Genomic DNA, 14938 nt, shown 5'->3' with positions numbered 1-14938 from the left:
TTTGGGAAAACAGAGGCTTGGAGAAGTGAGATGGTGTATACATCTTCAATGTACATGTATTTACATGTTGTCTGATTGCTTGGGTTGGGGAAAACAAAGGAGCAGGACGTCTTGATTTAGTTTAGGGAGTAAGCAGTGATGACAGCTGCAGAATAACTAATAATTAGCCAGTGGATCTTACAGATTTGTACAGACACTGAAGCTGATGCACTGTATATATACTTGCACCATAATCTAGACTTGCATGGACTGTTGGATGTACATTTTTTCAGGGTCTGTAAGACGGACACGTAATTTGTGGGTTTTCTTCCCGGCAGTCAATGAAATGCCACCTGAAAATGTGTGATGAGTGTGACAGAGCGCCGTCCTTATCTCAAGATATGTGCCTGCGTTGAATATTGGCCTACTCAAGGGATAATAACATTGACCAAAACAAGCACTCTTACTAATCATAAGATGTTGTTAACTATGTCAGTAATCCAGTTGACATCACGTAATCCAGTACTGGCCCAGCAACGTCAGAAAATCAGGACCATTTAATGAATTCCGGAACTGGGCCTGTACTATTTTGCACATGGCGTTGAACTGGTCCAGTACAAGCAAAGAGTACACAGCCGTAATGGTTCCAAATTCGCCCTTTACAGTTTTTGGCCGGTACTGGTTAAGCTTAAAACAAACCAAAAACCCACAAGTTTATCCATATGAGTTTAATTCATAAATTAAGATGAAAACATGATGTGCTGTTCTTTCATTCTTTCATCCTCCTTCTGGATGAACGTGTTCAACACAAGTTCCAAAATTCCATTCACCCGATACAGACTGTTTAAAAAAGAATTTTCAAGGTTTCACCTAGAATTCAATCTTTTGACGTTTGGTCCAGCATACGATGGTTATCAAACAACACCATACATCATAATTGAATTTACGTTCTTGAATCAACAGGTTTTCAATGACCTAACAAAATGATGCATACTGAAAGTTTCAAATGCCCTAGTCTCAGCAAAATTCATGGAAAATGTCACAGTCTACCTTCTGGTTACCTCTCTTCAACTGACGACATGGTCTGAGATAAACTCCCACACTTCAAAGTGTCCTGTCTTACTGGGCCAGTCCTGGGGAGGTGCTGTATTACGGTGCAGTATTTACGATTTTGTCTGTAACGGGTCACTGAAGGAAAACAATTATTATAGGTCCAATTCTGGCTCTACAGTGTCGTGCATCATTCCAGTATCAGCGGCATAGGCAACAATGACGCCAGTACTGGCCCAGTTACGTGATGTTAGCTAGGAACATTAGCTTTGGTTACTGAAAAAGAAGAAATCCAAAACAATCTAAAAAATCATTAAAATTTTAACAAGTTATGATATTTCAAACCAATGATATGAAAATAACACTCCACGAAATCCGTCAATCCTAGGGTTAAAATAGACGTTTTATATTATGTGGTTCAATGTAATTCGTCTTAACAAGTTCCAGTGACGAGAGCACAACTCGCAATTTGGACTTTGCGGTGCGGCTGTACTGGAGATGCATTACGAAATTATTTAAGCGTTTCTTTACTACGCTCACATAACTTTTCCATAATTTGTAACAATCTTATGTATGCCGATACGCACTGCAGTAAGAGACGACCAGCAATCAATCAATATACTTTTTGAATTATGCTAACTTGTGCCCAAAAGGCATGCCCATGGCTATTACGTTCACCTCCCGAAGAAAGATAATGACGGTTTTCCATTCAGTAGCATTGCTGTAACACACGTATTTGTTAATTGTAGTGTGCAGAATAATCATATTATCAAACACTTGTGCTACAGTCTTCGAAAGGGCGTATCATTCACGTTTTATTCATGTATACGATGTGAATTGGTTTACTGCCATATATGGGGAGGCGAACGTAATTTCCATAGGGGCGGAGCTTTGCTCACATGTATTTTCAAGAGTAGCGGCAATCTTCATTGAACCCGGAAATAAACTCGCTTGTTGGCGGCGCGATTTAATCAGGTAGGTCTAATTATTGTGTATTAGGTCCAGTTAATGTTGAATGTTCATCTTATGAAGCCGTGTCGACATTTATGAAGGAATCATTATGCCAGACGCCCTTTTCAGGAGACGGTCTGCGCCACTGTGGATAATTATGATCGCCGCAATATACATCCACAAGCCTCAAATCATCAAATCTTCAGTTTCGTGATTTCGTATCTGCAATAAATGCTCACTTTCATGTGAACACAGTTACATTTAGAATTGCCCTCTGTGTTGAATTAGGTTGTTAAGATCCATGCATGCCAACTTCAGATGTCAAAACGAAATATCGCCTGATGTCAAACGAGTAAACTGCAGCGAACACTGAACAAAGACTGTTGTTTCAAGTGGGCGTCTGAAGCCTAATCCACACAGAAACGGGCTACCGGCTTTGATGTGTACCTTCACATGCCGTGTGCAATTTGCAGTAGTCAGTACAAGGTGATTGCAAGCAGGTCTGCTTTTCACTCTAAATGTGACATCGCTACATCAGAGAGCAATATTTTTTTACTACATCGATCTTGCAGCGCCTGCTTGTGGTATTTAAACTGGCACATTGTACAGGTGCTTCAACCAGTTGTCAAAAGACTCCTTGAAATTCAGACAACAGTCGTATAGGATTGTATGGTTACATACCAACAAAATGCAGTTATTTCCATGTCTAATTTCTGGCATTCTGGATGATGTAATGGTATATAAGGAACAGCTTTGGATGACACTGGCATTACATAGAGAATGTTTACTTTAAAGAGTTTGTTTGAATTATTTCATCATTAAGATAAAATATGAGTGTAAATAAGCCTTCTTTAGTATTTTTGTCCAATTATCAAAACCGCAAAGCAATCGTATGCTCATGCACAAGGAGAGAGGACAATCAGTTATGCTTATAGCTCATACCATGATTTGACTTCTTTTATTTCCCCAGTGGACAATGGCAGCCTGCATTATGTTGACAGGTTATGCTTCACAAGCATTACAATGACACTAGGCTTCTGCCTCCAGCCTTCTACCACTCAAGGGAAGGCATGAGATTTGTAACAATTGCGTAGACATTCATTTGCACATTCTAACAACATCTCCTACTTAAGAGTACTTGACCCAACTATGTACATGGTTCATGCTGGGAAGGGTTTGTACAAATCATAATGGAAGCATTAATTATGGTGACAGTCATGACTGTGGTATATCCCATGTGATGTGAGGCTAGGTCCTGACACTCTCCCTAACCATCAGTCCATGTGACAGACAGGTCTAGACACTGCAGTGAAGGAATTTGGGTGTGACTGCAAGTTACGTGAACGATATCGTTAGCTGTCAATCTGTAATTGATTTCCTGTGGTATCTGGACACAGTGATGTGTATGATGGTCGTCAGCCTTGTAGCCTACATTGCCACGATTGATGATCAGATGTAGGAGACAGTGGGATGACAGCACTGTCTCTCGTTCCCGCATCAAGGATGTGCGTGCCAACCGGATTGACTAATCATGTCAGTGTGTCACACACCCAGTCAGACATAATCATTCATAAGACTGTTTGTTGCTTAATGCTGCACTCACCATATTCAGCGTGACCTGTAACAATGTACCACATGATCCAGTGATTGATATTATTGCAGTGTCTGACAACATACACACTGACAGTCAGGTAATAGAACCTGACATAAAGTGGGTTGTAGGATAGCCTACTAGTTAAAGGGTTCACTTGTCATGCTGCATGCGCAAGTCTAGGTTTTATTCCCCACATAGTTACAATGTGTGAAGGCTGTATCTGGTGTCAACTGTCATGAATATTGCTGAAAGTGGTGTAAAACCATACGTTGTATTGTAAGTAAACTCACTCACTCACTCACTGTGTGACAAACATTGGCTGATTGGTTCAAATTCTGATCTAGAATCTTGTGATGAAAATGACTCTCACATTCACACAACTGAAAATGCATGATGTTAACTGATGTGGTGTTCTTCCATTCCATGTGACAAGCCATATAGCCCTATATGATATTTTGTCAGGACAATATTGCACCCATATCCAATGCATCTTTAATCAGACACTCTGCAACATGAATAGGTCACAGGCCAACACAACTCATTTCCAGCAAGCAGAGGAAACGAAAAAACACACACCTAGGTTTAATGCACAATATCCTGTGTGGGCCCTGCTTCTCAGATGAACAGTTACAAGTCAAGCAGCTTCTCGTTAGGGGAAGCTGGTGTTAGCTTGTATTGTGTTATGGTGTTGCAAGGCCTGATCAATATTGGGATACAGATATGGATAATATGTTATGACCAATTATGACCAATATTTTCACATGTGGTGTTGGCATAAAATACATGTGTGTAGATGGGAATAATGGCTCCTTGAATGGCTTCATGATGGCAATTTCTGTTCTGTTTACTGACACTTTGTTAACAATCTGAATGAGTCATCATGTATCTAATGTAATTGTTTAATCAATTTCAGACTGATTTAAATATTATATTTACTCTAAAATTATTACAGGCATTATTTTATCATATTTTTAGTGTGATGTTTGTAGCTCAGGATTACCATTTGTGCTCAGGAAATATGTAGTATCCTACATGCTTTTGTTCTACTGCTTATCATTTGTTAAATGGAAATAGGATTATTTTATGTAACTTAAATTCTGGACTAATATTGACAAGTGTATTCTAGGAATCCCAAACGAAAACATGGACCATGTTTCTAGTTGATAACTTTTGAATGTAAAATATTTAATATTGTTACATAATGCTTACACATCTTCAATTTTGAATCATCACATATGTGTCATATATAGAAGCAGTAGATAAAGGCCAGATTGCAGTACCTACATCAATGTACAACACAGGGGTTCTGACACAGATCAATCCGTTAAATACATACCATCTGTCATGCTTAATGACACCTGTCGAAACATTGCTGGTGCAACAATGTGGCTTATACACACAGGAGCTGGTAAAATCTACACTTACACAGATCTTGAAGGTAACAATTATTAATAGTTTAAATGATACTTTCTAAAAACTGATGTACAATAGACTGTACTGTCTGCCAATTTAAACTTGCCTCTTCAAGGGATATAATTCTCAGCATGCAGTACAGTCTTGGAACAAGGTGAGAGAATCCTACACCACGTACATGATATGGCCCGGTGCTCAGTATTGTTTACGTCATCATAATTAACTAATTCAATTTTTTAATTTTCAAGGATTCTGTGACCAAAAAGTATATTGATAGATTTTATGATGAAATACTCATTTGAATTTTAAACTTGTCCAAAGCTCATCATTACTTTAGTCTAAATACCAGACATTTTTCTTTTTCATTTAATCAATAAGGTTGTAAAATTCTCTCAGTGATGTGGGTTGAAGGTCTGTAAATTTGTCAGTTAAGTCTTTCAGACTTTAAATTCAACTGTCAGCTTTTTGTTAACCCCTGTCTGTCTGTATAGATAAATATTTGCCTGTTTAGACAGACACTGGTCTCATCGCTGTGCCAAAAAAAGCACAACACATCATCAACTTGGATGTCCCTCACTGCTCTTAGTTCAGTCGTGCCAAACAGTTTTTTTGAACGAGGGACACCCCAAAAAGCAGAAACTGTTTGTGTTATTTTTTCTGTTAATTCAAACTCTGACCATTAACATGAAAGGGGCATTGATTGGTGATTAGAACCTCAAATACAGGCAGTGGAAATCAAGGGCTGCACAAAAACTCATAGATATTCTATCAGGTAAGGTTCTAATGTGTGTAATTCTGTCACCACTGTCAGAATTGACTAGCTGTGGCAGTCAATGACATGTGTGCTTACTGTATACATATGCATTATACATGGCAGTTACATTTGTCAATTTTCCTGTACTCAAGTCAATTTCATGGAATATTTCCCATGTTTCAACTTTGGCCTGATGATGTCACAATGGGAATGATGTCATCCTCTAATAATAGATTTCTAAATCTGCCATCACAGAGGAAATCCACCTACAATACAGTCCTACAAAGTAGGTCTTACATATGTGAAAACATACAGTCAATTCAGGATGTAGTGAAACCAGGTGTATTTAATTTGCTAGCGATAAGACATTTTATATTTTTTACTGATAGTTTGATCATAGTGGTAAAAGAATTTGTAATATCCAAAATGAACTGTAGCCATTCCTTAGTGTTAGTTTCATCAAGAACCTGATGTCCATCTACATTGATAATTTGAGAAGCAAAACAAACACATTTCTTACCTTGAGAACTTTATTCACTTTCAAATGAAACAAAACCTAAAGCTTACCTTGTTTAGATGAAATGGCCAAATTCAGTAGGGTGATGTTACCATAATGTACTAAATATTATTGACTGTATTTAGTATTTAAGTCTTTTTGCCCATCCATGTATTGATATTACAACCAATATATCTCGGCATGGAGATGTGTGCAATAATTGCGTTGGGGAAGCAGGATTGCGTCCATGTAACTACCCGTATGTACTGAGTAACTAATTCTTGTACTGTATAGTACCTACCCTATAAGACTAACGGGATCGGGTGGTCAGGCTCGCTGACTTGGTTGACACATGTCATTGGTTCCCAGTTGTGCAGATTGATGCTCATGTTGTTGGTCACTGGATTGTCTGGTGCAGACTCGATTATTTACAGATAACTGCCATATAGCTGGAATACTGCTGAGTGCGGCCTAAAACTAAACTCACTCACTCATTCCCTCTACCTTATAACCAAAGTGCTTGTGAAATTGACACACTTGTTTTGGCTTAACATAGTTGCAAGACCTCATTCTAACACTTAGTAGTTCATTTAAATGTCCAAATACATTTGTTTGTATTAAACTCTGCGCTCAGCTGTATTCCAGCCATACGGTGATGGCCTGTAAATATTCAAGTCTGGATCAGACAAACCAGTGATCAACAGTATTAGCATCCATGTATGAAGCAGGATACAAGACAAATATAGGATGACCCCTAAGTTTAGAAGAGTTCAAGATGATAGGTCTCTGTTACTGACAAAAATATCTGAAAAAGATTCAAGCAGTTGTATAATATTTTAGCATATAAAGAGTTTTTCATTTTCTGAAAAAAAAAAAAGCTTTTGGACTCCTTTTTATGTGTAAGCAGACAAAAAAATCCTTATGATATTTTCAGTTGAGAAGAGTTAATTGTGGTTTGACTAACTTAATATACTTGAACTTTAAGGAAGTCTGTTTAGGTTTAATATTTGAACGTCATGCAATAATGCCTGTTACTTCACAATGTTGACACAAGCAATGGTTAATGTAGAAAACGGAGCTTGTAAAAGATTTGCTCACATCATAATTTACTTCATGTACATGATCACTCCAGCAAATTTAGAGTTGCTTATTTTTGTTCTTGTTAGAATGTCAGACATGTTGGATACTCACAAGTTCTTACATGTACCTTTTTGCATGTGAAAATGGGATCTTGCCTCAAATACGTGAGGTCTGTATGTAATTGTAGTCCATGGTGGTGGCATGTTCTCATCCAGAGTCAGATCAGTCATGTCCTCTTGTCCACTGTGCATCTGGTGTTTCTGTGCCTGGAACATCAAATGTTTGCTTTGAGACTTTAAGGGTATGAATTGTGCAGATCCCATAATGGTGTTTGTTGAGATGCCTGGCAGCAAAGTTTGAAATTTGCCCTTTTTATCATAAACTTAAAAGAACTGCCTGGAGTTGAGTTCAGTATTGTTGTTACTATTTTATATTTCACAAAGCTTGGGATTCTCTGACCCCAAAGTCAACTATGTGTCCACAAAAGGGGACCGGTGCCAACTGCCCCTTCCCCCCACCCCCTTCACAGTCAACAACCTTTCGCTGTCGACATGATATAGACATCCACACCACCACCCCTGTCAACAACCATCCCCTCTCTGTGACAAGAGATGACATCCACCCCAAGTCAACAATCCTTCCCTCTGTGACGTGAGATGGACATCCAGCCCCAGTCAACATGAGATAGACATCCACCCCCAGTCAACAACCCTTCCCCCTCTGTGACATGAGATAGACATCCACTCCCAGTCAACAACCCTTCTCCCTCTGTGGTGCCTCTTCCAATCCTGCGACCACCCTGGGAGACGTGATTTAACTGATTAAGTAAATGACATCATGTGTGCTGTGAACGGGAGGTGGTAGCTTGGTGCACCTCAGTCTGGGAACATTCCGATGTGAGACTGCAGAGGAAACGCAACATGGCTCTTCATCACTTAGAATTAATGAGTATTATATCTTATCAGCTGGAAAACATGCTACAATATCAAATGTAGATCAGCGATGTAATCATTTCGTACTGATACACGCTTGGCATTTAGGTAAATCTGTCAGGTTGGCCCATCCCTCTGTAGAGTGTTCATGGAACTTCCCTTGACATTTTCCACTTACGGTTGACATGGTTCTGACAAACCAAATATGGCCATGAGGAGGTTTTGAACCAAAAGTCACTCAAACCCATGTCTTAAGGAGGGGGATTTGAACAAAAGTCACTTGATGTCATGTCTCGAGGAGGATGATTTGAACCAGTCACTCGATATCATGTCTCAATGAGGAGGATCTGAACCAAAAGTCACTCAGTGTCATGTCTAAATGAGGAGGATCTGAATCAAAAGTCACTGGATCCTGGCAAGCTAGGAGATAATGTCGACTGTCTAATTATCAGGTCTATCCATACTTCACATGAAACAGATGTATTGTTGTGTGACATGGAATTCAAGTTGTGAGAGGAATCGTCAGCAGCACAATCCAAGTATGTGCTAATGACTATGTAATTGACAGGAGGTGTATATTTCACTATTGTTAGCCAATGGCGGAAATAATTATAGTTTTACAGGAAGTTTAACTAATTGGTCTATAATTACATGTTGTCTATGAATAGAATTCGTAGATAATTACTGATGCTTTTCCAGCAGTTTTGAGGAAGACTTGTTGATGTGTTCATGGTGAGGACAAGTTGGTAAACAGCCAGGACCATTCAGCTGCTGTCAACAGACTGCATCCACCAAGGAAAGTCCAAATAAATAAAATAATAATAAAATGTCACAAAGATGGTGTGTGAAAAGTAAGAGTAGTTCTTGAGCTGAATAAACTTAAAGGTAAAAGTCACCTGTAATTTATGAACAAATACAATTACTGATAGTTGTTATGACTTACAGTTTTACAAAGTACACAGGAAGAGGACCGGAAGGAGTAACTGAGTGAGTTTAGTTTGTGCTGTACTCAGCAGTATTTCAGCTCTATTGGTCAGTCTGTAAATGATTGAGTCAGGACCAGACAATCCAGTTATCAACAACATGAGCATCAATCTTCACAATTGGGATATGATGACGTGTCAGTCAAGTCAGTGAGTCTGACCTGTTTGTTGCCTCATACGACAAGCATGGGTTTCTAAGATTTATTCTAAACCAGATCTTCACAGGGTATTATAAAGACATCAGGTGTTCTTTTGTTGAATCTTGGACAGAGAAAAGAAACACATCAGCCTCCTGCAAAAAGGGTAATAAATAAAAATCTGTCACCTGAAGCCTCTTATTAGCACAACAATATTAAGAAAGAATTTTAGTTTTTAATTTGTTATGTTATGGTTTGAAAGATGAATGTTTGGAAAGATGTCAACTCCATCTTCAGATGGCTTATTCCCTGTAATACCATACAAGGATGCATTTATCAGGTAGACTTTACAGCATCTGCTTTCAGCATGTACAAGTTTAATTCAATACCCAGAATCAAAATCTGTAGGAAACCAATTATCATATTTAACCTGTGTGAGTGGTCCGTGCTGAAATAATCTGAGTGAATTAAGAGGTTTTCAAGCTGTCCCATGGTTTGATTTAACCAAAGACCTTCAGCGCTGGCTCCAGACTAATGTCTCACCCCGGATTACATATGATATTGATAGTAACAAATAAACCCATTTAAATTGAAAAGGAGCCCCATTAAGTTGGGAGATTAGGAAATCTTAACTTGATTCATTTTGGGCCTGGCAGGGGTAGGGAGAAGGGAAAAGGGTTCAGGGTCTGTGAGGCAGACTTTGTAGGCTCTGTCAGTGTATTTTCATGACTAATAATGTGGTTCAGGGTCTGTGAGGCAGACTTTGTAGGCTCTGTCAGTGTATTTTCATGACTAATAATGTGGTTCAGGGTCTGTGAGGCAGACTTTGTAGGCTCTGTCAGTGTATTTTCATGACTAATAATGTGGTTCAGGGTCTGTGAGGCAGACTTTGTAGGCTCTGTCAGTGTATTTTCCTGCTTTAAATGAGGTGAGGTGTTAATGAGAAAGGGGAAACTTTTAATTCTCAGCTCACATACAGCCAGAGCCAGAACTATGTACTTCCCTTGTTCCAGGTCTGGTCCAACTTAAGCCCATTACACATGAACCTTTAACATAGCTGCTTTAGGGAATAGGTAGGTAACATATAGGAAGTTACACACACGTCTTAGTCATGAAAGAAAGTTCTAAGGAAAGAGAAGGAAACAGCTATCCATTGTTGCAACTAAAGTGTTGCCAGAGACGTAAGGAATGTGTCTACAGACATGTGTTTACTCAACTAATTGTGTAGTAATATATGTAAACCTCATACCTTAAACTTTCTGCAAATTTTTGTAATCTTTACACACTGAAACTACATAGTTTTTGTTTTTCTTGGAGGGGGAAGCTCATGTATCAAATGGTGTAATGTACAGCTGTGACTGGTCAAAGGTGGCTAGCAATGGTCAGCCTTTGACCTGTGAGATAGTAACGTGTCAGCAAACTCCCATTTGCAAGACATGTCTGCTTTAGCAAGGTTCTACAGTATTTCTACTTTAACAAGGTTCTACAGTATTTCTACTTTAACAAGGTTCTGCAGTATTTCTACTTTAACAAGGTTCTACAGTATTTCTACTTTAACAAGGTTCTACAGTATTTCTGGCTTACCAAGGTTCCAAAATATTTCTGGTTAAACAAGGTTCTACAGTATTTCTGCTTTAACAAGGCTCTACAGTATTTCTGCTTAACAAGGTTTTACAATATTTCTGAATTAACAAGGTTCTACAGTGGTCAAAGGTGGGTACCAATGGTCAGCCTTTGACCTGTGAGATTGTAACGTGTCAGCAAACTCCCATTTGCAAGACATGTCTGCTTTAGCAAGGTTCTACAGTATTTCTACTTTAACAAGGTTCTACAGTATTTCTACTTTAACAAGGTACTACAGTATTTCTACTTTAACAAGGTTCTACAGTATTTCTTGCTTACCAAGGTTCCCAAATATTTCTGGTTAAACAAGGTTCTACAGTATTTCTGGTTTAACAGTAATAACAAGGCTCCACAGTATTTTTGGTTTAACAAGCTTCTACAGTATTTTGGTTTAACAAGGTTCCACAATGTTTCTGGTTTAACAAAGTTCCACAGTATTTTGGGTTTAATGAGGTTCCACAGGATGTTTGGTTTAACAGGGTTTTATGGGATTTTGGGTTTAACAAGGTTACACAGTATTTTTGGTTTAACAAGGTTCCAAAGTATTTTGGTTTAAGAAGGTTCCACAGTATTTTGGGTTTAATGAGGTTCCACAGTATTTTGGGTTTAATGAGGTTCCACAGGATGTTTGGTTTAACAAACTTTGACAGTATTTCTGGTTTATCAAGGTTTGACAGTAGTTCTGTTTTAACAAGGATTTATGGGATTTTTGGTTTAACAAGGTTACACAGCATTTCTGGCTTAACAAGGTTACACAGTATTTCTGGTTTAACAAGGCTCCACAGTATATTTGGTTTAGCAAGGCTCCACAGTATATATGTAATGGCAGTATATTTAACCAATAGAATTAGGTAGTTACTGTGGTACAGATACAATGTTGCTCCATGGAGCATCAAACAGTACTCACTCATGCCAGTGGTCATTTCAGTGACAGATCACACCACCGGTGAGAACTGAGATAGTTCTCATCTGAAGTAGATTTTTCTGAGGCAGGTTAAACCTCCAGACAAGATTTTCTATACACAGTACCTACTTTAGACCTGTTAAGAACCTCATACTTGGCGGCAAGTCAGTAGTGACATAAAGCATTCTAATTTTGAATTATAGACAGTTTTCCAAATCTCAAAATTTCCAAATAAGAGAACAGTAAAAGACCCTGATTCAGTTCTGAACATATCCTGATATTCTCCCATTTGCCCGCCATGACAGGGCCCCAGATAATTATTCAGCATGAGGAGTATGTAAGCCTATTTTTTTCAATATAAAAGTACCAGGAAAAGTTAGAGTACTGAATGGAATATACTGGCTTGTAAGTAATCTTGTGTTTCATTTCATATACGCATCACAACATTGCTACTCTTGTGTAAACAGGTCAATAAACAAAAAAGCAATACTTTTTCACATAAATACATCTGTAAATGATTCTAAGACCATTGCTGTGGTGCATATCTGCTATGTTTTCTGCTTTTTTTCCTAACGTATCATGCATATTTTTTATCCGTACATATTCCGATACTGCCCTTATCTGAAACCCGACATGAGCACTATGCATTGTATCCTTGATAAATTGCTGATAAATATTACAATGCCAACAAACTGACACTAATGATGAAAAAGAAAACATGAGAGAGAGACAAGAGAACTGAAAATACCTGGTGAAAATTGGGGTTAGCACAGGTCATCAGCCATGCTTGTCATTAGTGATACAAGAGGATCAGGGTGTCAGACTTTCTGTCTTGGTTAATGTATGTTATCAGGACATGCCTATGTAGATCAATGTTTGGTGATGATAGTCACTGGATTGTCTGGACTGGATTATTTCCCAGCTTCCATCATACTGCTGAAATATTGCTGACTTGGGCATAAACAGGACAGAGCGAATTTTCAGTTATGACTTACAATCATAAGGTAACAATCTGTGGCCAGTGAAGACAAGGTAACAATCTGTGACCAGTGAAGACAAGGTAACAATCTGTGACCAGTGAAGACAGGGTAACAGTCTGTGACCAGTGAAGACAGGGTAACAATCTGTGACCAGTGAAGACAGGGTAACAATCTGTGACCAGTGAAGACAGGGTAACAGTCTGTGACCATTTAGGACAGGGTAACATACTGTGACCAGTTTGTGACCTATTAGGATAGGTTAACAATCAGTGCCTAGTTAGGACAGGGTAACATTGTTATATGTGGACAGCAGTAAGGAAAGGGTAACAATCTGTGACCAGTTAGGACAGGTTAACAATCTGTGGCCAGTGAGGACAGGGTAACAATATGTGGCCAGATAGCACAGGGTAACAATCTGTGGCCAGCAGTTGAGACAAAGGTTGGAAGATATAGACTGTTTGCAACTCTCTCAGTTTGTGATCACAAGTATTGATTAGCTGGATAACATAGCCCCATGTGTATTGAGATAGGGCTTAACAGAGTTATCTCCCTTATGTCTGGCACTGCTGTTTCAGTTTTTGTGTTGGCAGACAGTATGGCTAGCATATTTGCTTCACATTTGTAACTGTTTTCATTTCTTCTAAAATCATATTAAATGCTCATGTAAGGACACAAGAGATAGGTTTTATCCAGAGTGAATTAATCACATTGCTGGTAATATTTGGCCTATATATGTTATATGTAGAGTTATTAAACAGCTCTAATATGCATCTTAATGTCCTGTTGTACATAGAGAACCGCTGACAATCTGGACAGTATCACTGATTTAATGCAAGAATCTGAATTAACATATTTGAAAGTATCCCCTTGACTGAATGTTGACCTTCATGGGTATGGACTTATTCTAGTTTTACAGCAGAATGGTGGGGTAGCCTAGTGGTTACAGCGTTTGTCACGCCAAAGACCTGGGATTGAGTCACCACATGGGTACACTGTGTGAAGCCCATTTCTGGTTTCAAGCTCACTCACCTTAGTTGTGCAGCAGATGGAATGGCTGTACAAGAAAGGTTGGTTTCATTGTACAAGTGAGAATATCAAACCAGTGTTGGTGCAAAAATATCAGTGATGAGTTCAGATTCATTTTCATTCTCGGTCTACATAATTGTATCTTGTACATTTTCAAACATGCAAATGCATCTGTCTGTGACTGAGAAACACTGGAGTCCTGCACCCCTGACTGTTTGTCTGATGTCTTGTCTCTTCTTCCCATAACACAAACAAAGGATATCTGGTTTCTCTCTTTCAACTGCACAACTTTTATCAATTCTGTTCTTGCAACTCTCAGTAATTCTTGATTATTCATAATTTCAAAGATAGCATGACAATGAAATACTCCAAAGTTTTCAAAACACCGACTTCCTACATGTTTTGGCTAGTTGCCAAGATTGTCCCATCCATGTCATTATTCAGTGTCACATTGTGGGATCCAGACCTTAAATAAATCCTGCAGGTCCAACCTTAGTATGTCACTGCGACCTCCAGACCGAGGTGCAAGACTGGCGGTGAAGACAATTATCTCCTACACAATTAAGGCGCCAGTGATAGTATCAAGTGCAAGTTAACAGACCACCAGTAATCTAGTATCACACCAAATGAGAAGATAAGTGGAAAGCCATAACGTGTATTCTTTCTTATTTTCCAATCATTTCTCCCTTATACAATCATTTTGCAATTCACTTTATTTAAATAATATGAAGAATAGAAATCTTAGAATTAGATTTTTTTGTTTTCGGAATATATATTACCAGATTTGCATTTATGATATGGTATTTCATCACTCAGAAAGTATTCTGTATTTCTCCTTTCTATCAACATGTTTTTATTGCTATGACAATACCATAAAACAACATAAACCATTGCGCAAACAGACTTGCTCTTGCAGATAAGCTTTAGGTCAATAAAACATTTTGACATCCATATCTCAAGAGGTAACATAGTGGTAAGTCAGTGATGATATATGATGTAGTCTGAGAAGTGGGGTTATGCAGGTACTTTTGCACCT

At 38.5% G+C, this 14938-nt stretch overlaps 1 protein-coding gene across 2 annotated transcripts in view; it reads left to right on the top strand.

Moving 5' to 3' along the window:
- The first annotated feature begins 1899 nt into the window (after positions 1-1899).
- Positions 1900-14938, top strand: part of LOC137260992 (uncharacterized) — a 105049-nt gene continuing 92010 nt past the window's right edge. Inside the window, exon 1 of one of the 2 annotated variants that reach the window (XM_067798584.1) lies at positions 1900-2004. The gene's annotated coding sequence lies outside the window, so the exon portion shown is untranslated. The remainder of the gene's footprint in view (positions 2005-14938) is intronic. The other variant, XM_067798596.1, reaches the window with a different exon arrangement.

This window comes from Haliotis asinina, chromosome 14 (genome assembly GCF_037392515.1).
Source record: "Haliotis asinina isolate JCU_RB_2024 chromosome 14, JCU_Hal_asi_v2, whole genome shotgun sequence".
In the NCBI taxonomy this organism is placed as follows: Eukaryota; Metazoa; Mollusca; class Gastropoda; order Lepetellida; family Haliotidae; genus Haliotis; species Haliotis asinina.
This window is presented reverse-complemented; position numbering and strand designations above follow the sequence as displayed.